The sequence below is a fragment of the Pelophylax lessonae genome, assembly GCF_965119305.1.
Source record: "Pelophylax lessonae genome assembly, chromosome: 9".
NCBI classification, from domain to species: Eukaryota; Metazoa; Chordata; class Amphibia; order Anura; family Ranidae; genus Pelophylax; species Pelophylax lessonae.
The window spans coordinates 185,090,050-185,106,121 of NC_138776.1; positions in this window are offsets into that span (position 1 = coordinate 185,090,050).

The window sequence follows — 16,072 nt, forward strand, 5'->3', positions numbered from 1 at the left end:
AATAAAACCTGCGCAGCATTGGTCTCAGCAGACGCAATAAAACCTGTGCAGCATTGGTCTCAGCAGACGCAATAAAACCTGCGCAGCATTGGTCTGACCGGACGCAATAAAAACTGCGCTGTAGTGGTCTGAGCGGACGCAATAAAAACTGCGCTGCACTGGTCTCAGCAGACGCAATAAAACCTGCGCAGCATTGGTCTCAGCAGACGCAATAAAACCTGTGCAGCATTGGTCTCAGCAGACGCAATAAAACCTGCGCAGCATTGGTCTCGGCAGACGCAATAAAAACTGCGCTGTAGTGGTCTGAGCGGACGCAATAAAAACTGCGCTGCACTGGTCTCAGCAGACGCAATAAAACCTGCGCAGCATTGGTTTCAGCAGACGCAATAAAACCTGCGCAGCATTGGTCTCAGCAGACGCAATAAAACCTGCGCAGCATTGGTCTCAGCAGACGCAATAAAACCTGCGCAGCATTGGTCTGAGCGGACGCAATAAAAACTGCCCTCTAGTGGTCTGAGCGGACGCAATAAAAACTGCGCTGCACTGGTCTCAGCAGACGCAATAAAACCTGCGCAGCATTGGTCTCAGCAGACGCAATAAAACCTGTGCAGCATTGGTCTCAGCAGACGCAATAAAACCTGCGCAGCATTGGTCTGAGCGGACGCAATAAAAACTGCGCTGTAGTGGTCTGAGTGGACGCAATAAAAACTGCGCTGCACTGGTCTCAGCAGACGCAATAAAACCTGCGCAGCATTGGTCTCAGCAGACGCAATAAAACCTGCGCAGCATTGGTCTCAGCAGACGCAATATAACCTGTGCAGCATTGGTCTCAGCAGACGCAATAATACCTGCGCAGCATTGGTCTCAGCAGACGCAATAAAACCTGCGCAGCATTGGTCTCAGCAGACGCAATAAAACCTGCGCAGCATTGGTCTGAGCGGACGCAATAAAAACTGCGCTGTAGTGGTCTGAGCAGACGGAATAAAACCTGCGCAGCATTGATCTCCGCAGATGCAATGAAACCTGAGCAGCATTGGTTTCCGCAGACGCAATAAAACCTGCGCAGCATTCGTCTCCGCAGTTGCAATGAAACCTGAGCAGCATTGGTCTCCGCAGACGCAATAAAACCTGTGGAGCATTGGTCTCAGTAGACACAATAAAACCTGCGCAGCATTGGTCTGAGCGGACGCAATAAAAACTGCGCTGTAGTGGTCTGAGCGGACGCAATAAAAACTGCGCTGCACTGGTCTCAGCAGACGCAATAAAACCTGCGCAGCATTGGTCTCAGCAGACGCAATAAAACCTGCGCAGCATTGGTCTCAGCAGACGCAATAAAACCTGTGCAGCATTGGTCTCAGCAGACGCAATAAAACCTGCGCAGCATTGGTCTCAGCAGACGCAATAAAACCTGCGCAGCATTGGTCTGAGCGGACGCAATAAAAACTGCGCTGCACTGGTCTCAGCAGACGCAATAAAACCTGCGCAGCATTGGTCTCAGCAGACGCAATAAAACCTGTGCAGCATTGGTCTCAGCAGACGCAATAAAACCTGCGCAGCATTGGTCTGAGCGGACGCAATAAAAACTGCGCTGTAGTGGTCTTAATGGACGCAATAAAAACTGCGGTGCACTGGTCTCAGCAGACGCAATAAAACCTGCGCAGCATTGGTCTCAGCAGACGCAATAAAACCTGCGCAGCATTGGTCTCAGCAGACGCAATAAAACCTGTGCAGCATTGGTCTCAGCAGACGCAATAAAACCTGCGCAGCATTGGTCTCAGCAGATGCAATAAAACCTGCGCAGCATTGGTCTGAGCGGACGCAATAAAAACTGCGCTGTAGGGGTCTGAGTGGACGGAATAAAACCTGCGCAGCATTGATCTCCGCAGATGCAATGAAACCTGAGCAGCATTGGTTCCCGCAGACGCAATAAAACCTGCGCAGCATTTGTCTCCGCAGTTGCAATGAAACCTGAGCAGCATTGGTCTCCGCAGACGCAATAAAACCTGCGCAGCATTGGTCTGAGCGGACGCAATAAAAACTGCGCTGTAGTGGTCTGAGTGGACGCAATAAAAACTGCGGTACACTGGTCTCAGCAGACGCAATAAAACCTGCGCAGCATTGGTCTCAGCAGACGCAATAAAACCTGCGCAGCATTGGTCTCAGCAGACGCAATAAAACCTGTGCAGCATTGGTCTCAGCAGACGCAATAAAACCTGCGCAGCCTTGGTCTCAGCAGACGCAATAAAACCTGCGCAGCATTGGTCTGAGCGGACGCAATAAAAACTGCGCTGTAGTGGTCTGAGCGGACGCAATAAAAACTGCGCTGCACTGGTCTCAGCAGACGCAATAAAACCTGCGCAGCATTGTCTCAGCAGACGCAATAAAACCTGCGCAGCATTGGTCTCAGCAGACGCAATAAAACCTGTGCAGCATTGGTCTCAGCAGACGCAATAAAACCTGCGCAGCATTGGTCTGACCGGACGCAATAAAAACTGCGCTGTAGTGGTCTGAGCGGACGCAATAAAAACTGCGCTGCACTGGTCTCAGCAGACGCAATAAAACCTGCGCAGCATTGGTCTCAGCAGACGCAATAAAACCTGTGCAGCATTGGTCTCAGCAGACGCAATAAAACCTGCGCAGCATTGGTCTGAGCGGACGCAATAAAAACTGCGCTGTAGTGGTCTGAGTGGACGCAATAAAAACTGTGCTGCACTGGTCTCAGCAGACGCAATAAAACCTGCGCAACATTGGTCTCAGCAGACGCAATAAAACCTGCGCAGCATTGGTCTCAGCAGACGCAATAAAACCTGTGCAGCATTGGTCTCAGCAGACGCAATAATACCTGCGCAGCATTGGTCTCAGCAGACGCAATAAAACCTGCGCAGCATTGGTCTCAGCAGACGCAATAAAACCTGCGCAGCATTGGTCTGAGCGGACGCAATAAAAACTGCGCTGTAGTGGTCTGAGCGGACGGAATAAAACCTGCGCAGCATTGATCTCCGCAGATGCAATGAAACCTGAGCAGCATTGGTTTCCGCAGACGCAATAAAACCTGCGCAGCATTCGTCTCCGCAGTTGCAATGAAACCTGAGCAGCATTGGTCTCCGCAGACGCAATAAAACCTGTGGAGCATTGGTCTCAGTAGACACAATAAAACCTGCGCAGCATTGGTCTGAGCGGACGCAATAAAAACTGCGCTGTAGTGGTCTGAGCGGACGCAATAAAAACTGCGCTGCACTGGTCTCAGCAGACGCAATAAAACCTGCGCAGCATTGGTCTCAGCAGACGCAATAAAACCTGCGCAGCATTGGTCTCAGCAGACGCAATAAAACCTGTGCAGCATTGGTCTCAGCAGACGCAATAAATCCTGCGCAGCATTGGTCTCAGCAGACGCAATAAAACCTGCGCAGCATTGGTCTGAGCGGACGCAATAAAAACTGCGCTGCACTGGTCTCAGCAGACGCAATAAAACCTGCGCAGCATTGGTCTCAGCAGACGCAATAAAACCTGTGCAGCATTGGTCTCAGCAGACGCAATAAAACCTGCGCAGCATTGGTCTGAGCGGACGCAATAAAAACTGCGCTGTAGTGGTCTTAATGGACGCAATAAAAACTGCGGTGCACTGGTCTCAGCAGACGCAATAAAACCTGCGCAGCATTGGTCTCAGCAGACGCAATAAAACCTGCGCAGCATTGGTCTCAGCAGACGCAATAAAACCTGTGCAGCATTGGTCTCAGCAGACGCAATAAAACCTGCGCAGCATTGGTCTCAGCAGATGCAATAAAACCTGCGCAGCATTGGTCTGAGCGGACGCAATAAAAACTGCGCTGTAGGGGTCTGAGTGGACGGAATAAAACCTGCGCAGCATTGATCTCCGCAGATGCAATGAAACCTGAGCAGCATTGGTTTCCGCAGACGCAATAAAACCTGCGCAGCATTTGTCTCCGCAGTTGCAATGAAACCTGAGCAGCATTGGTCTCCGCAGACGCAATAAAACCTGCGCAGCATTGGTCTGAGCGGACGCAATAAAAACTGCGCTGTAGTGGTCTGAGTGGACGCAATAAAAACTGCGGTGCACTGGTCTCAGCAGACGCAAAAAAACCTGCGCAGCATTGGTCTCAGCAGACGCAATAAAACCTGCGCAGCATTGGTCTCAGCAGACGCAATAAAACCTGTGCAGCATTGGTCTCAGCAGACGCAATAAAACCTGCGCAGCCTTGGTCTCAGCAGACGCAATAAAACCTGCGCAGCATTGGTCTGAGCGGACGCAATAAAAACTGCGCTGTAGTGGTCTGAGCGGACGCAATAAAAACTGCGCTGCACTGGTCTCAGCAGACGCAATAAAACCTGCGCAGCATTGTCTCAGCAGACGCAATAAAACCTGCGCAGCATTGGTCTCAGCAGACGCAATAAAACCTGTGCAGCATTGGTCTCAGCAGACGCAATAAAACCTGCGCAGCATTGGTCTGACCGGACGCAATAAAAACTGCGCTGTAGTGGTCTGAGCGGACGCAATAAAAACTGCGCTGCACTGGTCTCAGCAGACGCAATAAAACCTGCGCAGCATTGGTCTCAGCAGACGCAATAAAACCTGTGCAGCATTGGTCTCAGCAGACGCAATAAAACCTGCGCAGCATTGGTCTCGGCAGACGCAATAAAAACTGCGCTGTAGTGGTCTGAGCGGACGCAATAAAAACTGCGCTGCACTGGTCTCAGCAGACGCAATAAAACCTGCGCAGCATTGGTTTCAGCAGACGCAATAAAACCTGCGCAGCATTGGTCTCAGCAGACGCAATAAAACCTGCGCAGCATTGGTCTCAGCAGACGCAATAAAACCTGCGCAGCATTGGTCTGAGCGGACGCAATAAAAACTGCCCTCTAGTGGTCTGAGCGGACGCAATAAAAACTGCGCTGCACTGGTCTCAGCAGACGCAATAAAACCTGTGCAGCATTGGTCTCAGCAGACGCAATAAAACCTGCGCAGCATTGGTCTGAGCGGACGCAATAAAAACTGCGCTGTAGTGGTCTGAGTGGACGCAATAAAAACTGCGCTGCACTGGTCTCAGCAGACGCAATAAAACCTGCGCAGCATTGGTCTCAGCAGACGCAATAAAACCTGCGCAGCATTGGTCTTAGCAGACGCAATAAAACCTGCGCAGCATTGGTCTCAGCAGACGCAATAAAACCTGTGCAGCATTGGTCTCAGCAGACGCAATAATACCTGCGCAGCATTGGTCTCAGCAGACGCAATAAAACCTGCGCAGCATTGGTCTCAGCAGACGCAATAAAACCTGCGCAGCATTGGTCTCAGCAGACGCAATAAAACCTGCGCAGCATTGGTCTGAGCGGACGCAATAAAAACTGCGCTGTAGTGGTCTGAGCGGACGGAATAAAACCTGCGCAGCATTGATCTCCGCAGATGCAATGAAACCTGAGCAGCATTGGTTTCCGCAGACGCAATAAAACCTGCGCAGCATTCGTCTCCGCAGTTGCAATGAAACTTGAGCAGCATTGGTCTCCGCAGACGCAATAAAACCTGTGGAGCATTGGTCTCAGTAGACACAATAAAACCTGTGCAGCATTGGTCTCAGCGGACGCAATAAAAACTGCGCTGTAGTGGTCTGAGCGGACGCAATAAAAACTGCGCTGCACTGGTCTCAGCGGACGCAATAAAACCTGCGCAGCATTGGTCTCAGCGGATGCAATGACTGCGCAGCATTGGTCTCAGCGGATGCAATAACTGAGCAGGATTGAACTCAGTATTAGTAAACCCCTCTCCCCACAATGGCAGTAAAATATAACCCCCCACCACGTTAGTACTCAGTGGCATTAAAATTACCCCCATTGGTCATAGAAGTGTGATGTAACCCCTCCCCCCCGTATTAATGATCTGTGGCAGTGAAAAGACTTTAACCACTTCGGGTCCAGAAGGTTTACCCCCCTTCATGGCCAGGCCGTTTTTGCGATACGCCACTGTGTTACATTGTGGCGGCCAAATCGGACACTTAGTAATACTTTAGAGATACTTAGTGACACAGTGACAATGTTAAAAAAGATGCAATGACACTGGCAACATCAGGGGCGATCAAAGGGTTAAATGTGTTCCCTGGGAGTGCTTGCTAACTGTGTGGGGGAGGAGCTTCGAATGGAGAAGACAGATCTGCTTAGTAGAAACACAGGATCTCCGTCTTCCCCTCTCACAGAGCAGTGATCTGCCTTGTTTACATTTGCAGATTGCCGTTCTGCCCCTGGAGAACGATCGCCGGGTGCCGCCAGACCCGCTGATAGGCTCAGTGAGAGCGGGTTGCCGGTGGCGTGCATGCGCACCCTAGACCCGGGCATAGAGATGAAATACAGGTAAGTGATTTGGCCCTGCCGCAGTATATGTACGTGGGGCGGTCTGGAAGCGGTTAAAGCTTGCCATTCGCTGATTGGTCCCGCTGACATCTGGCTATTTGGGGTCGCGGGTGGAATCACCGCAATTCTAAATCGCACTGCAATCCTGGCAAAAGGAAAAACGAGCCGATTGGCTGAGATTGTCACTCGGCAAACCGCATTGTGTGCAGCTTGTCACCCACGAGAAGCCATTGTTCCTTTTTTAGCGACAAGCAGATTGACGTGCGTTTCTTTTGCGCGGCAAAACTGCACGGCGTTTGAGGTGACATTAGAAATGAATGGCTTAGGAAGACGCGCGGTGCGCTTTGCCAGGATGGCGGTGCAATTTAGAAAAGCGCCAATTCCACCCACAAACCCAAAATCACCAGATGTGAGTGACATCATCGCCACACTGGCAGCACCCCCCCCCCCCCCCCCCCGCCTGTCCCACAAGACAGGAAAACTATGAGCTGTACCCTGATTGTATATATAGGGGGGTCCTAACACTGGATTCATTCAGATTATATGGGGGGGGGGAGAAGATGAGATGGGGGAAAGATAAGAAAGATGATGGGGGGGGAGTGAAAGATGATGGGGGAGGGGGGATGATGGGGGGGAAGATGAGGGGGGGAAAGATGAGGGGGGGGAAGATGAGGGGGGGGAAGATGAGGGGGGGGGAAGATGAGGGGGGGAAAGATGAGGGGGGGAAAGATGAGGGAGGGGGGGGAGATGAGGGAGGGGGAGAGAAGATGAGGGGGGGGAGAGAAGATGAGGGGGGGAGAGAAGATGAGGGGGGAGCAGATGATGGGGGAAGGATGAGGGGGGGGAAAGATGGGGGGGGAAGATGAGGGGGGGAAAGATGAGGGGGGGAAAGATGAGGGAGGGGGAAAGATGAGGGAGGGGGAGAGAAGATGAGGGGGGAGCAGATGATGGGGGAAGATGATGAGGGGGGGAAGAAGAGGGGGGGGGAAGATGATGAGGGGGGGAGATGAGGGGGGAGCAGATGACGGGGGAAGATGATGAGGGGGGGGGGAAGATGGGGGGGTGAGATGAGGGGGGAAAGATGAGGGGGGAGCAGATGATGGGGGGGTGAGGGAAAGATGAGAGGGGGGGAGATGAGAGGGGGGGAAAGATGATGGGGGGATAGATGGAGGGGGCTCTCAGCTGCGGCCTGATGGAGGAGGGAGGGGGGGGAACTCAGCTGTGGCCTGCTGGAGGGGGGGGAGATGATGGGGGGAGAAAGAGATAGAGGGGGCTCTCAGCTGTGGCCTGAGGGGGGGGGGGCTCTCAGCTGTGGCCTGCTTGAAGGGGGGGGGGCTGGTAGACACAGACTGGGGGGGGGTAGAATGAGGCCTTTCCTCACCACCCCCGACTCTCCTTCTCTCTGTCCTCCTCACCTGCACAGCTGTGCTCTCCCCGGCCGCCTTTTCTGCTGCCCTGGGGCCGTTTCTCTCACTCCCCCCACACAGACAGTCTGTAGGCCAAACTCTCATAGGAATTCATAGAGCAAAGATGGCCGCCGGAGCATAGCAACCGTTGGCAGGGAAGGGAGACATCTATGGTGATGAGCGGTATTACAGCTGTACAACATATTGCCATCTGGGGGCCGAATTTAAGAATAACCATTAAAATAACCCAGTACTGTATAATTCTATGTCAAATCAATAAAATGATATAAAATGTATATGGGTCCTGTGTTGTATGACAGTTGGTGTCACCCGCTGTTGTTTACCTAAGGCAGAGGCTGTCCTCAGTCACTTCTCCTCTGCGAGTTGATGGAGTGACATTGCCTGAGCTTTGCTCCTGCGATTCACTGCAATTTACTGCGACTGACTGCGAATAACTGCGATTCTTATCTTTTTTATTGATATTTATCGCTATTACTATTATATAATCTATAATATTGTTATTAATATTATATATTTTTTAGCCGTTTTCAGGTACACGGGCATCCAATACCAACAGGATGCCCCGACCTTCTCGTCCCAGATCCCGTCACAGGCGCTCCCGTCAGGAAGGCGAAGAGTCACCAATCGCCCATCGGACACGGTCCCGAGCGCAACATCAGCGGAGACAGGAGGACGTGCCCATCGACAGGAGTCGTTCGCCAAGAGACCGCAACAGGGCCGATGAACACCACCCAGCACCACCACCACCACCGGCCATGGAGCGGCGCGGTGAGGAGCAGGTGATTTGTACCATTTGTCTTTCAGGATATGAAGATGGAGAAGACACCAGGATTCTGACCTGCGCTCACCAGTTCCACGCCAGCTGCATCCAACATTGGCTTCAGGAAAGCGCAACCTGTCCACTGTGCCGGGCTGCTTTTCCTATCCCGCAACAGCCCCACCAATTACCCTTTGACATTGAAGATCAGATCAATAACTGGTTTGACTTTGATGTTGAGGGTGATGAAAACGGTAATGTATATCACTCTGACATTGAAGAGGAGATCGAGTACAGGGTTGTGTCTGAGGTTGATGAAAATGGTGATCTGTATCTGCTTCTCTCCCTGTAGAGTAACATATTTTTAAAATTGTATAAATATAGAAGTATATTAATGTATAGTATAACAGATCTTTTCTTTTTATACAGGATGCTTGTAGTAGTAGTGGCAATGGTTTATGCTTTGAAATGTTTTTTTTTTTTTTTAAATGTATAAATGTAATTATATAACATGTATTTTCTCTTTATACAGCATGCTTATAGTAGTTTTATAGTAGTTGATATTAAAAAAAAAAAAAAAAAAATAGTTTAAATATATAATGTATAGTATAACCAATCTTTTCTTTTTTATACATGACATTTATAATAGTTGTAATATTGGCATTGATTTATGTTTGACAAAAAATGTATAACATATATTTCTTTTTTATACAGGATGCTTTAAGTAGTTTAAGGGCTCTTTCACACAGTCCGCCTCCGTAGGCGGATCCGTGTTGCTCAGCGGGGATCGATCCGCGATCCCCGCTGAGCCGGCGGATGACAGCTCTGTCTCCGCTAGCAGAGCGGAGAGGGAGGTGTCTCAGCCCCCGCTGCCCTCTATGGGGGATCGGATGAGAGAGGACCGCCTGTCCGCTCTCATCAGATCCGATCCGATCCGATTACTGAACGGATGGAAAAATAGGGTTTCCATCCGTCTAGATTTCACGCACAGGATCGGATGCAGATGGCAGCGGGTGTCAGCGGAGGTGTCTCCGCTGACATCCGCTGCCCCATAGAGCCGCATGAAGGATCCGATCAGATCCGCCTAAAAAACTGACAGGCGGATCTGATCGGATCGCCCGTGTGAAAGAGCCCTTAGCCCCCATTCACATGCAGGCGACGCTACCTCGCACCGCGACCTCCGGACTTCATAGCATTGAAATCTATGGCGGTCGCCTCCTGGTCGCCCCAAAGAAGCTCCGGACCCTTTTTCTAAGTCGGAGCGACTTGTGTCGCTCCTATTAGAACGGGTCCGCAGCTTCCCTATGGGAGGCGACCTACTGCGACCTGTGAGGCGACCAGGTCGCCTCACAGGTCGCCCTAGTGTGAACCGGGGCTTAAAGTAGTTTAAAAAAAAAAAAACAAACAAACAAAAAAATTGTATAAATATAGAAGCATAAATGTATAATATAACAGATATTTTCTCTTTATACAGGATGCTTGTAGTAGTGGAAATGGTTTATGCTTTACATTTTTTTTTTCAATGTATAAATGTAATTATTTAACATGTTTCTTCTCTTTATACAGCATGTATGTAGTAGTTTCATAGTAGTTATTTAAACCCCCCCCCCCAAAAAAAAAAAAAAAAAAATGTGTAAATATATAAGTATAAATGTATAGTATAACAGATCTTTTTTTCTATACAGGGTACTTGTAGTAGTTATAGTAATGATAGAGTTTATGCTTGTAGTAGTTTTGAAAAAACCCCATCCCCCCCCCCCCAAAAAAATTGGATAAATATAGAAGTATATATGTATAACATAACATATATTTTCTTTTTATACAGTATGCTTGTAGTAGTAGTAATGGTTTATGATTAAAAAAAAAAAAATTATAATAATATAGAAGTATATATGTATAACATATATTTTCTTTTTATACAGTATGCTTGTAGTAGTAGTAATGGTTTATGGTTAAAAAAAAAAAATTATAAAAATGTTAAATGTATGACGTATCTTAAACAAGACGATTCAGCACGGTATTACTTTAACGAACAATTGCGCGGTCGTGCGACGCTGTACCCAAATAAAATTGATGTCCCTTTTTCCACACAAATAGAGATTTCTTTTGGTGGTATTTGATCACCTGTGCGATTTTTTTTTTCTTTTTTTTGCGCTATAAACAAAAAAAGAGCGACAATTCTGAAAAAAAAAAACAATATTTTTCACTTTCTGCTATATAACATTCCCCCCAAATTCTGAAAAAAAAAAAAATATTTTTCACTTTCTGCTGTATAACATCCCCCCCCCCCCCCCCAAAAAAAAATTAAAAATCTAATTTTTTCATCATTTTAAGCCAATTTTAATTCTGCTACATATTTTTGGTAAAAAAAGGTCCAATAAGCGTATTTTGATTGGACTGCGCAAAGGTTATCGCGTCTACAAACCAGGGGAAAGATTTATGTCATTTTTTTTTTTTTTAAATAGTAATGGCGGTGATCAGCGATTTTTAGCGGGACTGCGACATTGCAGCGGACAGATCGGACCCCAAACTGACATTACTACAGTAATCAGTGCTAAAAATATGCACTTTTACTGTAATAATGACACTTGCAGGGAAGGGGTTAACCCAGGGGCGATCAAAGGGTTAAGTGTGAGCCTAGGGAGTGTTTTCTAACTGTGGGGGGGGGGGGTAATATCAACACAGAGACCTGAGCTCCTAAGTAGCAGGAACACAGGGGCTCTGTGTTGATAGTAGAGAGAACAACGTTCTGCTGTGTTTTTCTCAACAGCAGACCACCATTCTCTCTTCACGGGGAGCGATCGTGGGTGCCCGGCGGCAATTGTGGCTGCTGGCACAAAAGATAGCTGTAACCAATTCTCCTTTCTGCAGATAAAAAAGAGAAACAATAGTCCCCAAACAGGGGAAAAAAAGGAACTATTAGTGATGTATTAAAGTAAAATGAATTCCATTAAATAGGGGTAGCATAGCAGATAAAAAAGGATAAGGGCTATCTAAGGTATCATATAATTACCTCCACACCGTCACACAGCAAGCGTACCTCCCAGCTGAAGCAAGGGAATGGCCCTACCTGTCAGGTGTGGAGGTATATAGGGAAGGGGGAGGTTACCCCCACAGGAAGTGGACCAATCCCCACAGTGTCTCCAATGAATGGGAGACTCCTATCCAGGTGCCTGTAATGGAGCAAAGAACTCCACCTGCCCCCCGCAGTGTTAACCCATCACATTGCGGGGCCGCCGACATAGGGCATCCATGGCAAAGAACAACGCCGCTCAGAGGGACGGGCACCCGCGGCTGGAAAACAACGCCGGGGGAACGGCCGTTGACGTGGCCGATGATGCGTTCAGTGACATCCGCCCAGAAGGGCGGGAAGAGGAGCCGGGCGTCCATGTTAGAAGAGGGCAGAGGGATGGGAAAAACACTAGCGCAGACACAGGTATCCGGTAGCCCCAAAGGGAAGACCGGAAAATAGGAAACTCACCGAAATGACACCTCCAAGCCCCAACCCACAAGAGAAGGGGCTACATGTGCCGGGTGGAACCCAGTTGGCGCCGAGCAAGCTAGAGCCCCCACAGGAAGTCCTGTGGGAAGGACACATTTCCCTTCTACTGGGTGGCAACCCACCATGCAGATTCTGGGTTCATTAATGGGTACATGGAACCTGGAAAAAATGGCTTCAGAACATGTGGGGGACCAGCATTTTCTGGAGTATGCAGAAGCAATCTGGCAGGCGCACTTCTTTTTTTTTTTGACACTACATTTTTTTTCTAAACATTTTTTTTCAAAACTTTTTATTTCATCCCATGGGGACAAAAAGTTCCCTTTGTGATACATTTTTGATGACAGGTTCTCTTTAAGGAGACATCAGGTGTCTAAAACAGTGCTTCTCAACCTTTTTTCAGTCAATGCACACTTTAAATTTTTGCACAATCTCGAGGCATCCCGTTCTAAAATGTAAAAAACGAAACTAAGATTTACAAATCGCATTACCATATGCACATATGGGCCACCCAACATTAGAGGGGATTTATTCCTCCACCTTTGCAAGCTGGTACTGGCTAGCAGGGGCGTAACTACAGGGGTTGCAATTGCAACTGGGCCCCATGCTCTAGGGGGCCTGTGTGGTTTCCCTGTACACCTGGATAGGAGGGGCGGTGGGGGCAGCATGAGAAATCACTGTGCTCCTTTTTCCTCCTGTAGCTACAGGAGGAAAATGAAGGAGATTGGTTCCTCTGTATGCTGCCCCTACCACTCCTCCTATCCAGTTCATTTGTGTCCTGCTGTCTCTGGGCCCCTGTGTGCTCCCCTGCCCCCCCCCCCCCCACTGTGCTCCCTCCCTCTCCTTCCGGCTGCTGCAGGGGATGTGTCACAATAGGGAACCAGGAAGGGGGTCGGTAAATATGTAATTTGCCAGCTCCTTCCTTTTCTGAATGGACAGAGTCATAGTCAGTGACATTGTAAAAAAAATTAAATAAAATGATAAAAAATAATACAATTAAAATAGCAAAAAATAAAAACTACTGACACCAGTGGGTGAACTTCCAGGATCGCAAAGGTCACACTTGCGACCGGGCCCTGGTATTCCACCACCGTGGGGAGGCCCCAAGATGGCAGGAAGGGGGCACACTGCAGAACTTGTGAAAGGGCTCCTCTGCAGGACCATAATAAATGGCCCCGCAAGGAGAGTAAAGGGCCCCAGGATCAGTGGGAAGAGCCCCAGGCTTGAAGGGAAGGGCCCCAGCCAGGGGTCCGGGTGGGGCCCTTCATGGCTTCTTGTACCGGGGCCCTGAAGGTTCTAGTTACACCTCTGCTGGCTAGTATTCTAGTATTTATCTTCTTCCTCACTTTCTCTCCTTCTCTTTGCCAACATGACCAAAGTGCTGACAGAGAGGGGCAAACAAGGATGCTGTGCAGGTGCCGATGTCCATCCTTATCATATGATGTTGTTGTTAGGATGCCAGTGGCTGGTCCGTATGGTGCTCAAAGTTATAATGCTGCACAATCAAACCTGTGGCTTTGAGTCACAAAAAAGCTTCCTTGATGGCAATTTTTAGGCATTTTGCCAAGGCACTCCTGATTCTGAAGAACCCAAAAGGCACACCAGGGTGCCATGGAACCAGATTTAAAAAGGCTGGTCTAAAAGACACATGTCCTCCAATGAAATAAAAGAGTGCAGATTGCATTCTATTTGTTTTTTGTTTTTTTTCTCTAGCTATATTGGCTAGGGAAAGTGACATAAGGACCAGAAAGTGACATTTTACATGTAATTTCTGGGTCATTAACAGGAAGGGAAGATCAGCTGGTTTTTCGATGGTCATGGAGTCTAGAAATCCGGAGGATGAGGAGCCAAGATTGCTGGTGTGGGACCCCAGAAGAGAAGATTTAGGGACAATCTATGCCATACCATTGCACAGAGAAGTTAAGTATAACATACATGTGCCAAACACAAGGCCTGTGGGCCAAATCCAGCCCACCAGGCCAAGATATGTGGCCCTCACACTTCTCCTGCAGCTATGACACTTCCCTTGTCCTGGCCCGCATCTCCTCTGCCAGATCCTGTGCTTCTCTGTGCAGCTGTGGACAGGCTTGTCTCTGCCCCCACATATCAGCAGTCAGCAGCTTAGAGGAGGAAAGAGCCTTTCTACAGATCCTGCACCTCTCTGTGCAGCCACTGCACCCTATAGCCTCCCTTGGTCTCAGTATTTAGCAGACTTCAGCAGCTGATAGCCCTTCTCTGTTCCTCCTCCAGACCCTGCACTTTCTGCTTCCCAGCTCTGCCCCAGCTTCTTCTTGGCAGCAGCACATGGTAAGGGGGTGCAATGTGATGTAAGGGAGGGTGGGGGACACTTGTCTTATAATGGGAGGATGAGCAGACTCCTAACATCTGATGTAAAAGTGTGGCGGGGGGTGAGGTGCTCTGGATATCTAGTCTTACAGATACAACCGGCCCTTTTGGAGCAACTATAATTCTGATACAACCCTGGTATAACATCTTTAGTATTTTAAGAAAAAGAAAAAAAAAAAACCCACCATGCAGGTTCTTGGTTTACTGATGGGTGCACAGAGCCCGGAAAAAATGGAAAAGGAGCATCTGAGGGGGACCAGCATTTTCCGGGGGTATGTGTAAGTGATGTGATGGAAGCGCTTGGGTATAACTTACACTTACACTTTTTTACATTTTCTTCTAAATGGAGACAAAAAATCCCCTATGTGATGAATCTTTGGTGACATGTTCTCTTTACCAAGACATTACGGGTCAAAAAGACCCATGATAAGCACACAAATGTTCACAACTCTTCCTCTCTACCCAATGGCACCCGCCATGCAGGTTCTGGGTTCACAGCAGATAGGCAAATGAAGCCTGGAAAAAATGTCATCAGAGCATGTGGGAGAGAGGGGGCATTTTCTGGGGTATGCGGACACGAACTGGCAGAGGTGCTTGGGTGTAAAGTTTTTTCTTTTACAGTTCTTTATTAAACTTTTTATTTTTCCATCACATGGGGACAAAAGTCCCCTAGGTGATGCATTTTTGGTGACAGGTTCTCTTTAATGAGACATTAGGGGTCTCACCTACCATCAATGATTTTATTTTCCTCTACCCAGTGGCAACCATCATGCAGGTTCTGGGATCACCAATAGGCACATGGAGCCCAGAAAAAACGGAACATGTATAGGGGGGGGGGGGGGGACTTTTCTGATGCATGTGAAAGCGATCCAGTGGAAGAGCTTGGGTGTAACTTTAATTTTTTACATTTTTTTAATGAACTTTTTATACAAAAAGTGCCCTATGTCATGTATTTTTGGTGACTGGTTCTCTTTAATGACACATCAGGAGTCATATAGAGCCCTGATGTCTCACCTATTCTTCAATGAAAGATTGCACTCTAACCATATTTGCCAGGAAAAGTGACACCAGGACATTGCCGATCTCCCTCATCTACCTGGTCCCAGGGTTTCTGATGGGCATGGAGCCTGGAAACCTGGTGTAGGATGACCCCAGATAACCAGTGAGGGACCCCAAATGAGGTGGTTCAGGGCCGCTCAGTGCCATACCATTGCACGCAGAAGGTTAGTATAACATGTTTGTTATTTTAATTAAAAAAAAACAAACTTTACAGCCGCCTTAACAGGAAAGGAAGATAAGCAAATAGACATTCGCTGATCTTCTTCTCATCTTCATGGTGGCACCCACAATGCAGGTACTGGGTTCACTGATAAGCACTTGAAGCCTTGAAAAATGGAAACAGTGCCTGTGAAGGGGCACCGGCATTCTACGGAGTATCTGGATATGATTCGGCGGAAGCACTTTGGTGTAGCTAATTTTTTTTCTAAACTTTTTTTCATCACATGCAGGCAAAGTCTCCTATGTGATGCATTTTTGGTGACAGGTTCTCTATAATGAGACTTTAGGGGTCTAAAAGACCCCTAATGTCTTACCTGTCCCCACCCTCCCCCAATAAAACAAATAGGGTGCAGATTGTGCTTCACTAGCTTCTTTCCCAGTCATACTGGCTAGGGAAAGAGATACCAG